Genomic DNA, 21,129 nt, shown 5'->3' with positions numbered 1-21,129 from the left:
ATGACTAGTAACAGACCTGGGAACTATACTGTATTAGGATCATTTGAAGCAATTTGCCATACTTAGCAGTTGTGTCTCAGTGGATAGAGCACTGGACCTGGAGTCAGGAAGACCTGAGTTCAAATTTGACCTCAGACACTAGTGGTGAGATTCTAAGCAAGTCACTTAACCTCTGTGTAGCTCAGTTTCCTCACCCGTAAAATGGGGATAATAATAGGACCTCCCATCCAGGGTACTTGTGAAAATAAAATGAGATAATATTTGTAAAGTTATTTACAAACTTTAAAGTGTTATATAAATGCTAATTATTATTTACTAATGCTAATTATTATTTACTACTGCTATTGCTCCTGCTGCTGCTGCTACTGCTACTGCTGCTGCTACTGCTTCTACTACTACTACTACTACTACTATTACTACTACTACTACTGCTGTTGCTGCTGCTGCTATGTCTACTACTACTACTACTACTACTACTATTACTACTACTACTACTGCTGTTGCTGCTGCTGCTATGTCTACTACTACTACTACTACTACTACTACTACTACTACTACTACTTCTACTACTACTATATTTGGCCAGGAAAAGAGAAGACTTGGAGTAGAAATGGGGCATAATAGCCGTCTTCAAGTATCTGTAGTTCTGTTATATAGTAGAAGAATTAGACTTGGTCTTTTCATCCTCTGGGGCAGCTAGGTGGCACAGTGGATAGAGCACCAGCCCTAAAGTCAGGAAGACTCATTTCCTGAGTTCAAATCTGGCCTGAGACACTTACTAGCTGTGTGACCTTGGGTAAGTTGCTTAACCCTGTTTGACTCATTTTCCTCATCTGTAAAATGAGCTGGAGAAGGAAATGGCAAACCACTCCAGGATCTCTGCCAAGAAAGCCCCAAAAAGGTTCATGAAGAGTCAAATACAACTCTAAACAACTAAACAATAACAAGCTCATCCTCAGGGAGAAGAATGAAGAGCTTATGGAAATATATGAAGGAAGACACTGGCTATATATAAGGAGTGAGGAAGGATTCCTAACAATTAGAACCATGGGAAAGTGGAGAGGGCTTTTCTGGAAGTAGTGAGTTTCCCATCATTACAGGTGTTCAAGGGTAAGCTGGATGACCATTTGTCAGGAATTTTGTGGTGGGAATTCCTCCTCAGTTATAAGCTGAACCAGGTACCCTCTGAGGTCTTTCACAACCAAGTAGCTGAGAATCTGATTTTGCTTGTGAGGCAATGTCTACTAAATACTTTGAACTCTTCTAAGAAGGGTGTGCTGTTCAAACCACCAAGTCCCAGACATTAGGGATGGACTTTCAAGACCCAAACAGCTGGAATAAACTGCTTGTTAAAACAGGCACCCGCCCTGGCTGGCTTTTTCTGATGTTTGATCTCTCCCGCTGCAGATCCTGTCAGGAACTGAGATTGTGGCTGCTCCGAGATGTTTATTATTTCAGACAGAGGACTCTGCCTTGAATCACATGGAAGACTGAGGGAGACTGTGATCACAAACTCCCCCTGTGTCTCTTCCATTTGAGACAAGCATCTCCCAGAGCTATTAAACAGAAGAGAAAGTCAAATAAGCCGATTTGGGAATTTTTTCTCTTCAGTAAAGTTGGCATGAGAAACACCTATTTATTCATTCATGAAACAGGTGGTTATTAAATTCCTACTATGTGTCAGGCATCAGGCTGGATGGTGGGGGTATGAAAACAAATCTATTCCCTTTTTCAAGGAATCTACATCCTATGAGCGGACACAGATAAGAGAACAGAAGCTGGACGTGTGCTTTAACTACAATTGGGAACTTCCTCCACCAAGGCAGAATGGCATCTTTCGCGCAACTTGTATGCATTAGCTCTCTTTAGAAGCAGTCTGGTGACATATATGTGCCTTCTCATAATAACGGTTTGTTCCTGTGTTCATAACTGAAGGAAATGCTAAATTGCAGTTAAAGGCTAGTGAAAATAAAGATTTAAGTTTTCCCCATCCAACTTCACAGACTCCCAGAAATCTATCCATAAGAATCCATGTCTTGAAAAATTGTCTAGAGAGCACAGAAGTTAAGTGACTTGCCCAAGGTCACATACTCAGTATGGGTCAGAGATAGGACTTGAACCCCAGACTCCCTGCCTCCAAGATCAGCCCTCTATTGACCACAGCCACCCTGCCTCTCATATACATATATGTCAATTCAAAATCTATGTGAAGTAAGTACAAAGTAATTTGGTAAGGAGAGGAAGGGTACTAACAATGGGATCCTAAGAAGTTATGATAAGGCCTAGCATTTATAGAGCGCTTTAAAGTTTGTCAAGCACTTAATGACCTAATTTGACTTGATATGACCTCATTTGACCCTCACGGTGGCCTTGGGAAGCAGGTGCTACAGACAGTACTATCTCTATTTTATAGCTGAGGTTCAGGGAGGTTGGATGCCTTTGTCCAAGTTATATAGTTAATGAATATCAGAAATGAGATTTGAACCCATGTCTCTCCCGACTCCAAGTCCAGTGCTCTGGCCATTGCAGTTCACTATAATTGAATTGAGTCACTCGTGTGGTGAATTCACAGGGGAAAGAAATCCACGGCTCTGGTGACTCTCTTCACAGACCTTGAACTATTTTTAGAGGGGTCAAAAAGATTCTTATAGTTAGGTCTAGCTCCCAGACAGTTCGGTGTTTGAGACAAAACAAGAGTTTCTTTCTCTTTGATTGTCAGGACTTAGAGACAATCCCCTTTCCATAACTTGCTCTGGACACACAATGGGTATGAGTTCGTTTCCTGTGGGGCCTAGTACTGTTTCTGAACGAGTAATCCTGAAGCTATCGTTGCGTCAATGGGAGAGACTGAGTCCATCAGCAGTCTGGATAAGACTCCCTCTATCACCCCTGAGGCATACTCTGTTGTTTGGTTTAGCAAGATCATGATTTCAGACACCTGCAATCAAACCGTTGTCTTCCCCTGCATCTGGCCATTCTCTCCATCCTTCACCACTGAGTGCATCCACATTTCCTTTAGAGCACAAGCCAAGGGTTGGGTATTTGTTTGTCCTGGGCTACGTCAAGCCCTTTTGCATCATCTTCCCTTTCCAACCCTCTCCACCCCTGCCCCCTCATCCCAATGAGCATCCTGTCTTACTCATATAGCAGCACTGCTGTCCCAGGCTTCAGAGCTCCCAGATCGGCAGTGGGCCAGAGTCAGTGGGGCTGGTGACAGGGTGAGTAATGCCACATTTGACTAGCAGGTCAAAGGGCTAGTACTCCTGAGACTGTGCCTTTCCTTAGATGAGAAGGTACAATGACTGGGATTGCCCCTCAGAAACAGTTTACGGGAGCTGATGGGCGAGATAAAGCACACTTATGAAATCTGGACTTTGATTCTTTGCCAGGGAGGGGTGGCAGTTCGTCTGGAGTGTCTGAATCTCATTACTGCTGCTGCCTTATGACTAGAGCTCATTATCATCATCGCCATCATCAAACAACATGGACAAAAACCGTCCAGATTGAGAAGGCATGCATAGGTTGCAATCTGAACTTCAGGTGAACCTAGGTGTTGGGTCAAATTATTCTAATTTTTGAGACTTTGAAAAACTTTTAAGCCAAAATTTTTCAATGCCCTCTCCAATTTGGGTAGAGAAGGATAAGACTATAAACGTGTGTACATATGCATGCATACATATATACATGTAATATTCGCTAAATATTTCAATAGAAATGTGTGATTTGGTAGTAAGATGAGTGGAATCCGAGCCCTCCTGACTGATTAAAAGCCTAGAGCAGCCTCCAAGTACAATGGAGAGAGCAATGCATTTGGAGACAGAGAACCCTAGTTCAAATACCACCTCTGTCACTTACTAGCTGTGCTCTCTTAAACAAGCCACTGTGTCTTTATGAACTTCAGTTTCTTCATCTACAAAATATGTAGCCCAGACTAAGTGGCCTCTAATGGCCCTTCTGGCTCTAAATCCTTTTATACTAATGTGGACAAATTCAATCATCCCAAAAAACCCAAAATTAGCTAGAGGTACAGGGGTGCAGTTCTGACAGGAGAAACATAGTCTCAAGACGCAAGATCCAGTGGTTTGTCTAAGAAGGAATCACACAGAGGATCCTCTGTAGAAGTTTACAGTAAGGGACACTGAAGCACAAAATAAAGAACATTTTTTTAATAATTAAAGCTATTCCAAATTATAATGGACTTGCTAATAAAATAGTGAGCTCACTGTGATTGGGAGTGTTGGAGTCAATATTGGGTGAGTCCTTCTTAGGGACCTTTTTAGAGCAGAAATGTCAGACACATGGCTCATGTGACCTGCAACATTCCTGAGTGTGTACCGACCAGATTAAAATTTAACTGGGAAATAGTTGACAAAATAAATTAAAAAACAATAAAACATAGATAATACTACGTTGTACAACTAAGTCAACGTGTGGCCCACAGGGATCCTTATGTATGTTTTAGTGGCCCCCATTTCTATTTGAAGCCACTGCTTTAGAAGATATTCCCATGTCCTTTGTTCTTGAATAGAACCATGACATCAGGGAAGTGATGCCATAACATGCAGGTGAATTGGATTTAAGCGATGGAGCACTGTACAGAGTCACTAACCTCATTTTCTCCTGAGGAGCCATCTGAGTCGAGTGGTGAGATAAAGATCAGGATGACTAGAGAGGGCCCTGGATCGAAAGGGAGACTTGGCCTTTTTAAGTTATTCCCTCTATCCACATAGGGTATCATATATGGGAGTAGGAGAATGAGCAAGATGATGTCAAAGATCCTGTCCTACTCTATGATTCTCTACAGAGACCATCATGCAAATCTGGAAGACAATAAAAGTTAGTAATGTTAATTCTACGTACAGATTAGGAGTAAAGAAAGAGAATGTAAGGAACAAAGTTCCTTAATGGGAATCAAGAACTCTGAATTCTCCACTCAGTTATATGAATAGGCTACTGTATGAACCTTGGGAGGTCATATTGCTTTAGGGACTATCCATTTCTCCAAATGGAATTCTGGAGAATATCCCACATCACTAAATTCAAAGGGATCGAATGAGTAATCAAAAAAAAGTGTAAGCTGTACAGAGCTTTTAATCTGTTTGTTTGTTTGTTTTTTCCCTATGTTTTGTGAATACTAAGGCAAGACTTGGGCATTCAGTCTTTGATTTCTCATTCGTTTTACATCTTTGAAGATGGCTTTTACATCACTGTTCACAAATAAGTCATTCTAGGTACTAAGACATATCTTACTTACATCCACCTTATATTTTTCCTTTATACCTTGTATTACAAGCAGAAGAGGCCACTATTTGTAACCACACAGCCTCACTGAAAAAAAAAAATATTAGTGTTAAAAAGTGGGGCTTTTGAAGAGAAGCTTGTAATCATTTGCTGTGCAGTTTCCAAATTGCAATATAACCAAATCATCCCCTACTACTCATTTATGGACTTATTAATTGTCTACCTATTGTTTATATCCCAACACAGATATATTTTGGACTCACTCAATGAGCTATCATGTCAATTGTGAGTCATGATCTTAGCAATATATATTATTCATCTGCTTTGTTTTTCTGTTGTGGGAAATGGGCACATTTGTTTTGAATGCCGTAAATGACACTGAAGAAACCTTGTAAAGGTCTAAGGCAGTCAACACAGTCACCATGTCATAAATAGGGAATCACTCTTACATTTTTACTCCATATAAGACATTTTTCATAGCATTCACAAACATAGATGAACACATACATGTCTCCTTATTAGGTTCATCATGGGGGCAGTGGATAGAATGCTAGACAAGGAGTCAGGAAGACCTGTGTTTGAATCTCTCATAAGATACTAACTGTGTGACATTGAGCAGGTCATCAAATTTCTCTGAACCTCGGTTTCTTCATTTAAAAAGAAGTATTGACATTGGTGACCACTCAAGAGCCATTTCAACTCAAAATCTATGATCCTATGATCCTTCCTTTAGATTGATGTCTAAGCTAGCTGGACAAAGTTATCCACAAAATTATCTTCATAGTTTCATCCCTCATAGAATCAGGTATAATTTTAAAATGTCCATGAAATATACTTTCAGGAGACCCTTCAAGGCTGCATTTTTTTTTCAAATAAGTCAAATTATTTCTAAAATCAACAAATACATGTGGAAAGAAGTCTTAGTCTTCTCTCCTTTTAGTCAGTTGTGTTCATATGGACTATTTGTTCCTGACCTGTGATAGAACATTCCAAGCTCATATTGGTCTGATCAGCCACAGTGGAATACAGTGTAACTTGACTCTAACATAGTGATGTCATTTTGGTCCTTTTCAAAAACAAAGGACAACCAACCAGTTATGTGATTGTCAAGATATAGTCTACCATTAAGAAAAAATAAAATAAAATAAAATAAAATTCTTTCTACTACCTTATCGTATTTTTTTCAAGGATATTCTTGATACATGTGTAAATCATTCTCATAAGGATTTCATGGAAAGGAGTAAGAATAGCTGCTAATGACTTCCTGATTGACCCTTTTGTATGTTGGGGGTGAGGGGAGGAGGAAGGAGAGTTACCCCTTTTCTGAGTTATCTTGAAAATTGATCCCTGAGGGCCATTGAAATTGGGTTACATTCAACATGAATTTCCTCTGTACAAATTTGATCCAGTTGAGGCATTTTTTCTGATTTCATTTTCTTCATAAGTGCCACTGTACTTCTTCAATTAATACACATGGTGCTGAGTTGATAGAGTTAAAATGTGGTGGCTTTACTATCATCAGAAATGAGAACATATCACTACAAAAATTTCAACAGAGATCAAAGGATATGGACAATAAGTTCTTAATGTAAGATATCCCTACTACCAATGACCATGTGAAAAAATTATCCTGATAACTAATAATAAGAGAACTACAAATGAAAAAAAAATCATCCCATTCCTATCAGATCAGCAAAGATGACAATAAACATCATAGTTGTTGCTGGGGCTTTAGTGAAACAGGCATACTGAGGAACTGTTGGTGGAACTATGCATTGGCATTTCCATTCTGGAAAGTGATTTGGAGCTATGCCCAAAATGTAACTAAAATGTGGATACCTTTTGACCCAGCAATACCACTACAACTAGGTCTATGCCCCCAAGGAGATCAAAGAAAGAGGGGAAATGATTCATATGTACAAAAATAGTTTTAGCAGCTCTATCTGTTGTTAAAAAATAAAAGAGCTAGTAACTAAGAGGATGTCTATTAATTAAGAAAGGGTTATGGTATATGAATGTAATAGAACTTTGCTATAAAAAATAATAATGAAAAGGATGATTTTGGACATAAATCAACTAATATTAAGTAAAATGAAAAGAAATGGAACAAATTTATATAAAGATAATAACAATAATATAATTAGAAAGAAAGCCAATTTTGAAAGAATTAAGAACTTTAATCATTGTGTTGATGAACAGTGATTCCAGAGGATCAACAATGATGCCTACCTCCTGACAAATAGAGATGAAGATGAGATGAACTTTTTCAGAAGTGATCAGTGGGTGAATTTGTTTCAACAAGGTTTTTATTTTCTTCTTTTAAATGGGAGTGGAGAGGAAAAAGTAGGACGGAGAGCAGAGCTATTAATAAAATTAGCAAAAGAAAAAAGAAAAGAAAGAAAAGAGGATTATTGAAGCATTTTTAACGAACAAAAGAAAATAGAAAGAAGGCCAGAAGGAAGTAGAGACAAACAGGAGAGTTTTGTAACTATATGTAAAATTTATAATATGCTTAAAAGGAAAACCCCTTTAACAAAAGATTGCAGTTTCATATACAATCTTCTTTTTCTGTTCAATTCATTTTATTTGATGCTTGCTAGAGTCAGCTAGGTGGTGCAGTGAATAGAGTATCAGGCCTAGAATCAGGAGTACCTGAGTTCAAAACTAGCCTCAGATACTTACTAGCTGTGTGACCCTGGTCACTTAACCCTGTCACTTAACCCTGTTCACCACAGTTTCCTCATCTGTAAAATGAGCTGGAGAAGGAAATAGAAAGCTACACTCCGGTAATTTTGCCATGAAAACCTCAAATGGGGTCACAAAGAGTTAGTCACAACTAAATTACTAAACAACAAATTCAGAATAACTTTTAACAGAAATCCCAATGGATCCATTCTGTTAAACTTCTGTTTCTGTTTCTGTTTCATCTGAAAATGCTTTTGACTTAGCTGTGCCTCATACCAACCTTTCTTGTTTTCCCCCTCCACAACTTATAGATGTTTTGTGAGAAGGCATTATTCATATCTGTAATGTTTTTCAAAAAAGCTTGCTTTATAAACCAGTGTTTCTCCCTGTTGCCCTTTCTCTCTGCTTGACAAAATAATAAAGTTTGTCCGTTACAGTATATTCTAGACATTTTTGGCTTCCTCTCTCTATCTACCCTTTTGCATTGGTTAACCTTGTCTAAGAAATAGTGTTAGTGTCACTGGCTTTATTTTCTGTCAATTTCCAATATTGGAATATTCTTTGGGTACTTATTTATACAAGTTAATTTAGAAAAACTGTACTTGCATGCAGAATCTTCTTTTCATCTTTATCTATTATTTAAACATTTTAACAAATATGCCTGAATTTATAATCAAAATATACATTAATCCCCTCAGAGTAATTCTTTGGGGAGGCCATTCACTATTTCTAAGGTGTCACTATTCAAACCATTTCTAGAACTTTTTTTTGGAACATTCTTTTAAATATCCTTGTGTCAAGTCTTCTACTTTTTAAACTTGTCTTGAATGCTGAGAAGTCAAAAAAAAGTTTGGAGCTACATCTAGTAAATCTAGTAGGTGACAGATCTGAGTAACTTCTCTTGCTAGAGAATAAGCCATTTGAGAGCAGGAACTAAATCTTATTTATCTTTGTACTTTCTCTTTTGCATAGTGGAACCTTGTATATATCACAAATGATTAATGGATTATCTATTAATTGAATCTCTTTTTGTTTTTTTTATATCAAAAGAATGCAATAAAGTGATGAGATTGTTTTTCTTGTATGGCTGCTCAACTGATTATGAAGGTAGTTCTTTTCCTTTTCTTTTTTAAGTTTACTGATACTTTTTTTATGTCAAAGTGATTTCCCAATATACCCCCAACCTCATTATACTCTCTACTAAGAACAGAAAACCATTAACCAAAATTAACAAAAGAACTAAGTCTGACAACCTGAGATAGTATACTCTCCCCACTTCACTACTGATCGGAAAGAATTGTGTTCCATCCTCTATTCTTCTGAGTCAAGAATTAGTCAGAGTTCAGCTGCCTTTTAGAGTAATTTCCATTTATGTTATTGTGGTCTTTGAGACTATTGCTCTCTTTACTTAACTCTGCATCAGTTTGTATGTCTTTCAATAATTTCAATAATTCTCTGAATATCTCATATTTATCTCTTATGGTACAATAATATTTTATCATGTTTTTGTTCAGGCACTCCCCAGTCAATAATTATCTCCTCTGTTACTGTTTTTTTTTTAGATTTTTATTCTTATTTTTTTATCCCCAGGATAAAAAGTGTTGCTGCAACACTTTATTATATATTCTAAGTGAGACTTTTCTTTCTGTCTTTGACTTTCTGGGAATTTGCACTCAGTGGTGATGAGACCACCAGGTCAAGCATATCAACAACTTGGTGACTTTCTGAAGGCAGTTCCAAGGGAGGATGTAGTAGGCTCATAGCATCCTAAAGCTGGAAGGAACATCATGAGCCATAGAGATCAGCTCCCTCAATTTACTGGTGAGGAAGCTAAGGCCTTGGAAGATTGAGTAATTTGTCCAAGGTAGTTATACATGTAGTAAGTCAGAATAAAGGCAATATAATTAGACTCAGTATACAGCCTCCCACAGTGAATTTTCTGAAGAATTAAAGCCACTATCATTGCTGTATATCCCACCTGGGAAGAGGTTTAAGTGCATGCTTTAGACAACTGTGAAAATTTGTGAGAACGTTGTCCAAAATGCGTTGCTGTTATTGTTATTGTTATTGTTGTTGTTCGCCCTTCCTTCTCAGAGAGGACCATGACATCAGGGAGGTGATGCTACGACATGCTAGTGAATTGGATTTAAGTGAGGCAGGACTGTGCAAGGTCACCAGCCTCACTTTCTCCTCCAGAACCACTGTTGTCTTAGTCTTTCCCAGAGAAAACTTTTTTCCTGTTAGCCTTAGGAAAATGTGGAATTCATTCCCTATCTCCTATCACTCTGGGAATTCTAGGACTAGGCAATTGACTGTGTAAAAACATGTCTTCCACATAGCATTTAAGTTTTGTGATCCTTTTTTTAATGTCCAACTGAGTTTCCACCAGGGGGGCAGCATCTTTGGTGTCTTGGTTTGTTTTTGCTTTCAAAAATCGAAAGAGATTTCCGCAAGCCCAGTGTGGAATGCGAGATTGGAAAGAGAACACCAGAAAAGAAACAAAACTTCAGAAATGCAGAATGGAGGAAGGAAGTAAAGAGAGGCTAAATGCATTCAGCTCCCCCAATTTTAACATAACCCGTCTCCCCACCAAGTGGAACCCAGAGACTGGAGGTTTTCCAGCCAAGGATCAATTGGCTCATTTCAATTTCAAAGAAAAGCAAACTGCCAGGAGTTGTCCTCAGCTTTGGAGTGATGTGAAATAGCCAGAATTCCCTTGTTTAGCTGCAAATTGTTTAAAAATGCAGGCATAGCAGGCCTCAGTGGTGGTTCCCCCAGACACAAATCATTGAACTTCCAACTGCTTAGTTTTCTTTACCATGTAAACCCGGCCTCAGTGGATAGAGAATGGACCTAGGGTCAAGAAGATCCGAGTTCACATTCTGCTTCTGATACAGTCTATGTGGCCTTGGACAAATCATGTTAATTCTCTGTGCCCCAAACAATTTGCCAAGGCTGTAAGTTTCAGCATAGGTGACAATCTGCAATGAGTGAAAAATAAAAAGCTTCCCCACATGGAAGCTCTCTACACCAATGAAATCAGAGGTACTGACCCCTACCTCTTCTTTAAAAACAAACAAACAAACAAACCAAAAGAAAAATCTCTAACTTGCCTTTCTGGCCTGTTTAGAATAATAATATGTCCTCCAGCCCACAAATAAGAGTAAAATGTCTCTCCTTTATTCCTCCTACTCCAAGGAAAGCAAAAGGGAAAAAATACGTCCCCCTCCCTTCTTCTTAATAGATGAACATGCAGAAAATCTCTTCTAAAAATTTGTGTGTACTGGATTTTACTGAATGAATAAACATTTATTAAGCTCTTACTGTATAACTAGTAACCTGGCCCCTTCCTATCTTTCTATGTTCTTACTCATTAAAAACACATGTGCATGAATACACATATACACTCACTATATATACACATATATCTACATACTCTATATATATATATACACTCTCTGTATATATATACTATATATATGCTATATGTATATATATATTGTACATATATAGTGTGTAATGAGTGTATGTGTGTGTATACATGCATATACTCTGTAATCTAGTGATCACCAGGCTTCCTTTCTGTTCCTTAAACTAGACACTTCCTCTCTAGATTCCAGGCATTTTCACTGGCTGTTCTCAGTGTCTCTCCCTCCTTATTTTCACATCCTGGCTTCCTTCAAGTCTCAGTTAAAATCCTACCTTCTTCAAATAGCCTTTCCCAATCTTGGGTAAGGCCTTCCCTCTATTAATTATCTCAAATTTCAGAAGATAGATAGATGATAGATAAGATAGATACTAAATATATGTGTATATTTGTGTGTATTTTATATATATATATATATATATATATATATATATATATATATATATATACCTTCTTTGCACATAGTTCTTTTCATGTTGTCTACCCCATTATTTCACCTTCCTTTGTATACCCAGAGCTTAGCACAGTGCCTGGAACATAGTAGGCATTTAATAAATGCTTGTTGACTATCTAACTGACTTAATAAATGCTTGTTCCTGACTGACTGACTCCCTCTACCAATGTAGATCAGAACCTGCTCTAGAATTTATGGACTTTTAGAGCAGGGGTGGGGGGTAGGGTTGTTCTGGGAAGGAAGGAAGGAAGGAAGGAAGGAAGGAAGGAAGGAAGGAAGGAAATATTTATTAAGCACCTGCTGTGTGCTAGGTACTGTGCTAAGCAGTTTACAAACATTTTCTCGCTTACTTCTTACAACAACCCTGGGATATAGGCACTATTATTATCTCCATTCTATAATTGAGAAAACCAAGATAAACAGGCATTAAGTAATTTGCCCAGGAACACACAGCTAGTAAGTATCTGAGACCAGATTTAAATTCAGGTCTTCCTGTCTATGTCACTTAGATGCACCTAAGAGGGGCAATGAAAGTTCAGTCAGCTTATTTAATAAGTCACACAATCAATACAGGTCAGGGGCAATGTTTGAACCCACCTTTCTTAAATTTTTTTTTTTAATTCAGAAACTGGCTTAAGCTGCCCTTAAAGGTTTATCGTTTTTCAGATAGTCAATGTCCAAGTGAGACCTGGGCTAATAAAGCATGGCCTGAACACAAGAAAATGTTTCAATCTAGAAGAAAATGTAAGAGCAAGCTCTGGGTGTAGCATGGGCTCAATGAGCAGATATTGAAACCAAGAAGGTGAACCCTAGCTTTTCTCTATGCTAGGGATCTCTGGGAAATAGAATAACTGGTCTTCAATGAATGCATAGAACTCTTATCTACCAGGCCTCAGATTCCAAGTGTCAAGGTGCCAGGAAGTGAGACATATTCAGGGCCCTCCCCAAGGAAAGCCAAAGTTGGTCTAGTTTTCCTGCTGATGAGAATTAAAAAAAAAAAAATAACTGCCTTCAAGATCTTGCCAGTAATCAAACTACAAGGGTGGAGTATTCTCTTAGCCAGCCCCAGGAAGTCCTCTATTCAAAGCTATTCATTAGATCAGGGCTGTACAAATAATTAGTTTTGCCTGAATTCATAGCCTTCTTAAGCTGGGAGCTGATGGGCCCAGGTGGGACTACCAGGCCAAGAGCAAAGGGAGCATTTCGGTCATTACTATAGAAACATGAGGGCTTTATTTATTTTATTTAAAAAGCACAGAACAGCTGAACCACTGTCCAGCAGACAATGGGATGGCGTCATAGACAAACCATCTGGGTGAATAAATAGTGGCCCCAAATGACTGGCGAAACCCAATGTGCTTCTTTGCTCAGTTGCAAATTCATATCGACAACTTGGAGAGGAACCACACAGCAAGACCCTCATAGGTCCAGAGCTCAGTTAGGGTTTGGGGGTGGATACCACTGACACAGCCAGACCCTCAGCAGATGTTTCCTGGGTTGAGCAGGGCTCTGTCACCTAAGGAAGGTTGAGGCCCCAGCATTTGGCAGCAGCAGAGGAGGAGAGAGGGCAGGTAGTTTGAACCATAGGCCTTACTAACTCTCCCTGAAAAAAAAAATATACCAGGATCTGAGACAATGAAAGAAAAAAGTTTCCAAAAGATTCTAAAAAAAACAAAAATAAAAGAAGCTATATGAAGATTGAATTTAACAGGCATTCATTTTGCACCTGCTATATACAAAGTACTTTGGAAGTTTGGAAATTGCATTAAAAAATGATTGATTTTCATCATAATGTTTTTCAGTAGAAAAATAATGATCCTGACAATGATCATTGGAAAGAAAGAAATAATAACAGCTAATAATGATAATAGGTAGTATTTATATAGTGTTCCAGGCACTGTGTTAAGCACTTTACAAGTATCTCATTTTGTCTTAACCTTTTTATTATTCCCATTTTATAGATGAGGTAACTGAGGCAAACAGAGATTAAATGATTTGCCCGAGGTCACACAGCTAGTGTCTGAGGACAGATTCGACCTCAGGTTTTCCTGACTGCAGGAAAGAACTCTATCCACTTCCTCATTGATAAACTATCAGTATCCTTCTTTTTCGTTATGCTTTGTAGATCATAGATTTAGGGCTAGAAGGAAATTTAGAGAAAATCCAGTCCAACCGCCTCACCTTACAGATGAAGAAACGACTCCCAAAGACAGAAAGTGATTTGCCAACATCCCATGGGTAGCAAACGCCAGAGGTAGAATTTGAGTCCAGATTTCTGGTCCCTATATAGAGTGCTGTTTCTGCACTGCCTGTGAACCCATCTTTCAAACTTCACCTCAAGCCCCTCTGCTTCCAAGTTTTCTCCAACTGTTGAGAACTATCTTGGAGACATTATCTCTTCTCCAAATCCCCGTACCATTTAGAGTCTATAGTCCATTCTGAGGTAAAATGTGTATATTGTATAAATGTATAATAGTATAAATAGTATAAACTGCATCCTATGTGCATAACTAAATTATAAACTGTAGGGCAAGTGGAGGCAAAAAAAGTCTTAATTTTTTCTCCTTAGATTAGTATTCTCCCAAATTCAACAGAATAAATATTCAATAGATAGTTATTTAATTAAATTGAAACAAACTATGAAATGCTAAATTAAAGCCTAGAAATGTAGCATAGTCTCAAGAGTCCTGGTTTTGGGGTCAGATGGCCTCATTTTGAATTATGTCACCAGTTACTGTGTAACCTACAACAAGCCACTAATACCTTTGAGCTTCTCTTTCCCCTAACCAGAACTGCAAAGTGGACAGCATACTGGGCTTGGAGCAGAGGTGTTCTGGTAAATGTTTAACAACTGACTTTCTGGGGAAAAAATTGTACTCGTGACACACTTTTAATCCACATTATTTACATTCTCTTCATCAGTTTGTTACTTCTAGATAATGAACAGAATGATAAGTCAAACCCTGAGTTGTAGCATTTGCCAATTTTTGAGATATAAATGCTCACACAGGGCAGCTAGGTGGCACAGTGGGTAGAACACTGGGCCTGGAGTCAGGAAGACCAGAGTTCAAATCTGGCCTGAGACACTTACTAGCTATGTATCCCTGGGCAAGTCACTTAATCCTGTTTGCCTCAGTTTCCTCATCTATAAAATGATCCGGAGAAGGAAATGGCAAACCACTCCAGTATCTCTGCCAAGAAAACCCCAAGTGGGGTCATGAAGAGTCAGACAGGCTGAAAACAACTAAACAGCAACAACAAATGCTCACACTGAAAATTTAACAATTGGCTCTCAAGGGCCAGTAAGGAGCTTGCTCCAGCACCCACCTGGCTTAAAGGTGGGAAAACCTGGACTTAAATGCTGCCTTCAGGTACTCCTTAGCTATGGGAGCCTAAGCAGGTCATTAACTCTCTGCTTGCCTTAGTTTCTTCATCTGTAAAATGAAGGGTTGGGCTTAATGGCCTTTTAAAGTTCCTTCCAAACCTAAATCAATTATCCCTTATAAAATAAAGGAAATAATATTTACACTGAAAATCTCCCACTGTTATTTTTTATAAAATATAAAGCACTATATAGAAATATAAGCTAGGAAGGCTTTTATTACTAACATCTCTTTGTGAAAATAAAGTCCTAGCATTCATTCCTTTTCTCACTGACTCACTAAATAAATATTTATTGACTTCCTACCACATGTAAGATACTGCATTGGAAACTGTGAGGGGGTGGCAATAATCATAATACACACTCCCTGTCCTCAAGCAGTTTACAACGAAATGGGGATAATGACATTGTACTGAAATTTATTACCACACAACTTGACCACATAAATTATAACAGGACCCCAGAAAAAAGTGCTATCCCTTTTCATTGGTGACATCGGGGAAGGCTTTATGGAAGAGGCAGCATTCCAGCTGGCCCTTGAAAAATGGGTGGAATTTAAACAGATGGAGACTAAAGTAGGAAGACATTAAAGAGATAAAAAGAATAAACAAAAATAGGCAAGTATGGGCTGTATGGGAGTACTAGCAGACTTGTACAAGATAAAGCTAGAAAAGTAAAAGTAAAATAGGGGCAGATCAAGACAAGTATTAGGATAAGGACCCTGCATTTAGAAAGACTGTAACAGGAGCAGTGGTGAGCAAGTGACTTAGACTAGATTAGCTTGAGAGTAGTGGCAGAGAGATCATTTAAGAGGCTGTGTGATCCACAATGAAGCCATCAAGGTCTGAACTAAACAGTGGTGACAGTAGGAATGGGGAGGAACGAATGGAAGAAAGAGACCTTAGGGAGGGAATATCAGCAGGGGCCGGATCGCATTAAAACTGTGTGGTTTCCCAAGGGCCTGAGAACAATACTTTGAACACAGAAGCTGTTTAATTGGAATGAATTGTTGAATATCTTTATGACAGATTGGACATGGAGGATGAATGCAAGGGAGGAGGAAGAGATTTACTATCCCCTCCCCCTTCCCATCCTGCAAAGTTAACAGCTTTGGCAACTGGGAGAACAGCGATGCCATTTCTAGAAATAGAGGAATCGTATGATTAAAGGCATAAAATAGAAGTAATCTTGAAGGTCACCCGTTAATTTTATAAATCAGGAGACTAAGACCCAGGGGAGTTATGATGTTCCCAAGACCATTCAGTTAGTGAGTGGCTGAGTCTAATTTAAACATAGTACAATAATCTTTATACCACATTACCATGCTTCTCTAGTCTTACAGGATTGGTTTGCAGAAAATTATTGAGCTACATTTTGGACATATTGAGTTCGAGGGATCACCAAGTTATTCAGATGATATCTGCCAGGCAGTTGGGAATAAAGGACTAAATCTAGAGAGAAAAATTTAAGCCTGCAAATAAAAATTAAAGATCCAGCTTCATGGAGATGATAGTTTAAAGCCACAGGAACTTAAGGAGAGGGGATAGAGAATCTAACAAATCTGATCTACTATAGCATTGTGACAAAAATCCTGGGTGGATCAAAGAGAAGTAACTAGTGTGATGTCCCTGGAATTGAACAAGTCTTTTTATTCTTTTCTGCATGACATCACAATGGATGTGCTAGATTAAGGTGGTTTTGACCATACAAGTGCTAAGTAAATAGAGCCAGATTCTCCCCCCTTCATTCTAGCGGCTCAGATGTTCAGGTATCTCTTGGGGGGAGTAAGAAGTCATAAACTCAAATGCACTAGACCAGGGGCAGGAGGAGGTGGGTTGCATTTTTTTGATGCTATGCATCAAGACAACTTCAAATGACTAACTTTTCATGTCCTTCAAAATACTACAGCATTCTATCTCTGCCCCAATTTTCTCATACTTTAACACTGCAAGAATGCAATGTCTCTTCCCACTCCAAAAGAAAGAGTGAGTCATTTTCTGCCCCAATGCCATTATTAGAAGACTTTATTATTGTGAGGTCTGTTGCTCTTATCTCAAGGACAGTTTCTAAGAACTGGTTGGTCTGGTTTATAGATAAACAGGGTGAATACTGAATTAGGGACCCCCAACTCCAAACTAGTAAGTAGTATTTACATATGTCCCCCTAAGATATATGTGTGTGTGTACACGTACAGTAAATGGAATTTCCATTTTTCTTTCTTTTCAGGTCACCATTCTAGGAAAGATTTGGGGCAACACTAAAGAATACACAGTGGTTTCTGTCTCTCGTGGTTCTGGGGAGATAAAGGATGGTTGCACAGATAAATAAACAGGCAAACACAGTATAACCACAGATACTTGCTTTTGATGCTTCTCTTCAAAAAATTTCCACTTGTTACTCATTGCTTATTGGTTCCATTTATCTCTTGCTAGTCCTTAGCAAAGGCAACTGACCCACATTCTCACCTAGTACACAGATCAAATTGTCTTAGAGGTTCAATAGTGCTCATTTCACTATTCTTTCCCTTTTTTTCTCTTTCTGTATCTTCACATTTCTCATTTCCCTGGGTAGGTGAATAGCAAAACAGCATGAAATATTCTGCTCCCAGTCCCATTTTGAAGGGTTAGTGGTGGAACTGACAGTGTTACTGGTTGCTTAGCACCAAAAAGGTACGTGTGATTTGGTATTGTGGGCCCTCATTTTACAGAAGTGAAAATGAAGGCCAAAAGAAATGATAAAGACCTTGACCAAAGCTGCTTTCCAAACCTGGGCCATAACTCCTTTCACCTCCAGGAAAACAGGTAATGGGAGGCAATCAATAAAACTCTCTTCTTTTCATGTTCAACTTCAATTGGCCATGTTTTTCATCTACTTTGGTGATTCATGAATCAAAAAGCATGAAGAATATGGAGCTGAGTCACAGATGAACAACTGAATATGATTATAGGGCCAGGGGAAAAGGTTAGAGTAGAATTCAGGTGATTGGGTCTGGAGAAAAGAATACAGGCAGGGCAAGCTCAATAATCCTCCTCATATTCATGAAGGCTTATTGGGTGGCATATGAAGTCAGTTATTCAGCATCTTCATGGAGGAAATTGCCAAAGGATATCCCATGAGCATCTCAAACTCAACAGGTCTGAAACAGAGTTTGTTATCTGTCCCACCCCTAAACACTCCATTTTTTCTCACTTCCATATTTTTATCAATGGCACCCTTAACTTTCCAGACAGCCAATTTCAAAAGCTATGAGTTATATGCCTCCTCATTCTCCTTTCCTTCTGATATCCTAGGCATGCATAACCACAGGGTAGATATGTTGACACATAATGAGAAAGTGTTTCCATTGAGACATCCCCTTCCCCACAGTACAAAGACCAAAGGGAATGTTCCCCCATGTTGTGCAGTATGCCCAACCTACCTGCTATGCACACCCATGCTCCATATCCAATCATTTGTCAAATCTTGTTAATTTTGCCCTGACAACAACTCTTGTATCAATCTTGTAACTTGCAACAGTCTTCTCCATGGTCTTACATGACTCCTGTCTCTCCCCACCCTAATATATCCTCATGAATCTGCCAACTTTGTAAGCATATACCTGACCATGCAAATGCCCTGCTCAGACCTTTCAGTGACTCCCTTTTGCCTCTCTAACAAACTGAAATGCTCTTTGATATTCAAAGTGTTGTGCACTCTGACACTAATCCCTGTGTCTCTTTCTGTTTCTGTCTCTTTGTCTCTCCGTCTCCCTATCTCTGTCTCTCTCTGTCTCTCTGTCTGTCTCTCTTGTCTCTTTCTGTGTCTCTGTCTCTGTCTCTCTATCTCTCTTTGTCTCTCTGCCTGTCTCTCTTTATCTCTTTCTGTGTCTCTGTCTCTGTCCCTCTCCCTCTCTCTTTGTCACTTCAATCCCCCAGCACAACCTCTACATTCCATTGCTCTCCCTTGTGAATGTCATTTTGTTTCCTACCTCTGACCCTTTGCATTGACTCTCCCTCATGTCTGGAATGTTCTTTTTTCCTAACTCCACCTTTTAGAATTCCAACTCGATTCCAAACCTAGATCAAAGGCTACCCTCTGTGTAAGATCTTTACTGATCTGAACACTTGTAGGTGTTCTTCCTCCATCAAAATTACTTTGCATCTACTTTGTATATATTTTGTACATATATTATCTCTGGGCATGTTGTTTTCCATGTGTGCAGCACCTCTTTCTGAACTATTCTGAGGTAGCCAGATGATGCAGTAAATAGAGCACTTGGTCTGGAGTTCAGAAGACATGAGTTCAAACTTGACATCAGGTACTTACTATCTATATGACCCTGGGTCACTTAAACCTTTGTTCCCTTCAATTTCCTCAACTGTAAAATGGGAGTAGTAATAGCACCTAACTCCCAAGGTTGTTGTGAGGATCAAATAAGATAATATTTGTAAAATCACTTAACACAGTGTCTGGCACATAGTAGGGACCATAGAAATGCTTATTCTCTTCCCTTCATCTCTTTTTCTCCCAATTCCAACATGTAGGTAGGATACCCAGAAATTGATAAATACATCTCACCTCAGCATTGTAGGGGTAACTCTGAGGAGATAGAGATTTATAATACTCATGAATCCTCATCCAATGTGCCTCCCAATATAAATTAACCAGCTAATATCCGCCCAATATCAATAGATCAGTTGGTATCAATTAGCATTTGCAAAGGAGTAAATTACTGAGAAAGGATAGCAAGAATAGAAATTACAAAAAAAAAATTTCCCCAAACTGGAAGGTGCACCCTCCTCTCTGCACGTACTCTGACCATGTAGACTTAGCTTAAAGTGGTTGGCACAAAACAAAACACTTTCTTCCCCTCCTACCACTCACCCCTTCCCCAGGTAGAGAGATACTTCTTAGACCTGGAAGTCCTTTTTGCCCTTCTCAGATGCCCCATCAAGTTCACTTCTCGATTTGGCTTAGCTGATAGATGAACTAGTTGCTCCTTTGCTCAATTGTCTTGGCTGTTGGGTTGATTCAACACTGGGATAAGTCAAGCAGGTCACTCACGAGGCTTTGCTGGCTTCTGGTCAGTCTCCACTACTGTTGCCCCTGACTAACACTGGTAAGTAGGTAAGATCTCAGATGACTTTGGTGGCTCTCTCAGTCTCATGGGTCACTGTGGTACATCAATCTCGCAATACTCATTCAGCTATGAAGAGGAAAGAATAAATTCAAAGGAGCCAAAAGAAACAGGGATGCCATGCATTCATGAACACACAGTGGCCAGGTAAGAAATACACCAGTCTATGCTTCCCCAACCCTGAGGAATACAGCAAACTTCCCCACTCAAAAACTCTCTGAGAAGGGAGTTATCATCATCCTCTTAAATCATTTGTATGCATATTCAGATTTGGTTCAGCAACCAAATAAAAGGCTTATTGTCACCATGCAGTAAACTGACAGGAAATAGTCAGAGGATATCTTTGCAGGCTCTGCAATGGGGGAAGGGGAGAGGAGGGCTCCTCCATTACATATGCCCAGAGGTAAGCTCATCATGCCTCCATATAGATTGGAATCAGGCAGGACAATTGTGCATGTTCTAAGGTCTGTGCATTCATTGGCCAACCTCCTCTTTACAAATGACTTTTTTACCTTTATTTTGGATTTTTTCTTCTTCTTCTCTGTAATATCAATGTCTAAGACAAGGCCTAGCATGTAATAGATGTGTAATGAATGTTTGTTGAATTTAAAAGAACTTTCTGGTGAAAATTGTTAATAAGTATTGGACTAGGTTATCAAAGAATTCCATAGCCCAGCCCATCCTGGAGATGCTCATTGTCCTCCCTGACTCTAGTGTATCCCCTCCTCAACCTACCCTCCATCCTTTTGGGCCTTGCTGTCTTTGCTGTCCCCTTAGGGTTTCTGGGATTTTCCATCCATCCTAGAGGTGAACTTTCTTTGATA

Source organism: Vombatus ursinus, unplaced genomic scaffold (genome assembly GCF_900497805.2).
Source record: "Vombatus ursinus unplaced genomic scaffold, bare-nosed wombat genome assembly UNPS02014813.1, whole genome shotgun sequence".
Lineage (NCBI taxonomy): Eukaryota > Metazoa > Chordata > Mammalia > Diprotodontia > Vombatidae > Vombatus > Vombatus ursinus.
Note: the sequence above shows the minus strand (reverse complement) of the source record.